Here is a 2,776-nt window from a genome sequence, read left to right as displayed (position 1 = left end):
TTAGGTGCACCTGTCTGTCGGGAATAAGAAGGAGGCGGCCACTTACTCATAGACGTATCGTCAGAATAAGTCGACGCAGTAGCGGAATCGTGATGGTAATAGTCCCGGCTCCTCATCCACAACGGCAGCCTGGGACGACCCGGCTCCCGCCGAAGGCTGCTGACTCGGTGGCTGCCGACTGGGCGGCGTCGCCAATACATCATCAACCCTCGCATCTGCCCAACCAACGACTCCCTCTTCTTTCTTGACGCCTGGCGATGGATTCGCTTGCGCTCGGGACAGTCAACTTCTTCATCAGCGACTTGCAAGTGCAAACTCTCCAACGGTTAGTGGGTTCAGCCGGACTCACCAAAAATGATATGGTTGCAGTATCGACTCAAGAGCACATCCCAAGTCTGTTTAGCGAGGGGAAGGGAGTACCTCTCTGAATAGCCTCTACTCCGGCCCAAAGAATACTACTCTTAGATTAGACTCTGCTAGCACCACTCGCCAATCCCTCTGCTCCAACGGGATGGCTAACACCTCTGGGTAGCTACGTCCAAGTTGTCCCCGCTTGCCCAGCACGATTGAAATCGAGCTCTGCAAACAAAAAACACAATCAAGATTTAGTAATCAAAAGTATGAAAGAAACGACGAAGTTCTCCAGTGGCTCGCCAGCCGATCGGGATCTCGGCCGGCCCCTGTCTCGAAAACGGCCTCACCCTTTAAGAAAAAGTAGTGGGCTTTCCAGTTTTTATCACTAGACCGCAGGTCGGTCACCAGATAAGACCGGTCGTGCCTCAAGTTTAGCAGATATCGGCCTTCTCCTTATCATTCTTTAGGAAGTACGAGTACAGCAGCTCGTGCAACCCGAACACAATTTGGTGTCGAACACACAGACTCTGGGGCCATCAGCAATCTAGGCGTTCGGCATAAGTTGGGAAGGGGCGATAATGAAGTGATTAGCACCTCCCAGACGAGGCGAGGCACAGGCAACCTCAACCCATCATGAAACTATTTTCGTACCACACAGACCCAACTTCAGCTTCCCAATAAACCCGTCTTGAGACGGGGTCCGGACTTTGACAGAACCAGGGATATGATACAGTGTACGGATACGCCACACGTCACTATCCTTCAGCACGGGTGGATAATCCCTGGTCAGAATCCCGCTGCCCTGCTGGCTCAATCCTTCTCAGAGCTACTACCGGATGAAGAGGGACTGCCAGCCCCTCGGAGTCTTCCCCACTCTACCATACGACCCGAGCCACTCGGCCCAGCTCCATTCGACCCTGGAGTAGCAACACTAACTGCGGTCGGCACGCCGACCGGAACGCTCCCCTAAGCATCATCACCATAGTTGGGGCACGCTCATACTGTCCCCAACATCCACCACATCTTGACTCGAACTGCTGACGTATCGTCTGACATCAGATCACTCGCCCGTCCCAACGACCGACCGACTCGTTCCTTATGAAAACTCAAACTGAACCACTCAAGTATCAACCTAGCCAACGGTCGCCCTTCAACACCGCAGATTCGCTCAAAAACGGCCTCTTCAATCTCAGTTGACCCGTCCTACCGAGAGGTGGAATTCTAGATAGTCAGTCGTCCCATCTAACCGACCGACCGAAAGAAAAAGCTCGCTACTAGTCGACCTGCCCGACAACGAGAGCCCCTGCCCTGGGTCGATCCCTCCAACCTAACGACCCTAAGCAAAATCAGTAGAGCACAACTCGCCCGCCCAGAGCGACCGATCCACCTCCAATTTCAACCCAGTTACCTACTCACACCGATCACCAATCCTCAAAACTAAAGACTCACACTCGCCCTGGATGACGATCGCCTAGTCCACATCACACGCCTCCTACCACTCGGTCAAACGTACCGACCGAGCCAAACAACGCCTAAGTCGACTTGTTTCCAGGCCCAATCCAAAAAACCAGAAAATATTCGAAACTGCCGGATTCTTCCCGGATATCCATCGGAAAATTCAAACCTACCGCTATCTCCAAAATCCTAACACCAAAACACTTGGAAACCCAGTTTAAACCCGCTCAAAAGTTCAAAATACCTTTATCCTACCTCCCAAAAATTTCAACAAAAAAGAAATTACCTACAGAACAACAAAACGGCCTAAAAAGAAAAATTACCTGGGGATTGTAGAAAAGACCCCTTCGCTAAGAAACTGGGACAAAAACGAAGAAAAAAGGGAGAGAAATTTTCGGGTGTGAATGAAAACACAAAACCAACGCGAATGGAAGATGAACAGTCTGCTCCCCAATTTTGTAAAGAAAATGTAAACACGTGGCAGGCTGTGATTGGTCAGTTGTCAGGAGTCTCTTCGTTTTCCCGCTCTCGAAACGACGGACCGATCGCCACCATACACGTGGCAGTGATTCGAATCACCTGGGAAACCGTTGTTCCGTAGGGAAGCTGCGTCTCGATCGCCCGTTCCTTCCGACTGACTCAGTTTGTACCGCCCGGAATGAATCCGACACGCGTCCAATCGTCACGCGCCAACAAATTCACTTGGCCACTCGATCCACCCGACCGACTCTTCAGTTCGGGAGCCCTCCCAAGCATCCCATGCTCAGCCGGCCTAGAAGGCCTGGTCGACCGATGCATGAGTTGGGAATGGTCCAGGTCGAGCCATCTTCAGAACAAAATTGAGAATCTCGCCCAATCATCCGTCCGTGGAGAACGAGTGGACAACATGTAATCGAGATGCCTCACCCACTTAGTCGTCCCAGCATCCCGACCGAATGAAGCTTTTTAGTAAACTTCCTGAACCTAT

Source organism: Pistacia vera, unplaced genomic scaffold (genome assembly GCF_008641045.1).
Source record: "Pistacia vera cultivar Batoury unplaced genomic scaffold, PisVer_v2 Contig200, whole genome shotgun sequence".
Lineage (NCBI taxonomy): Eukaryota > Viridiplantae > Streptophyta > Magnoliopsida > Sapindales > Anacardiaceae > Pistacia > Pistacia vera.
The sequence above is the reverse complement of the archived record's forward strand: the minus strand, read 5'-3'. Positions refer to the sequence as shown.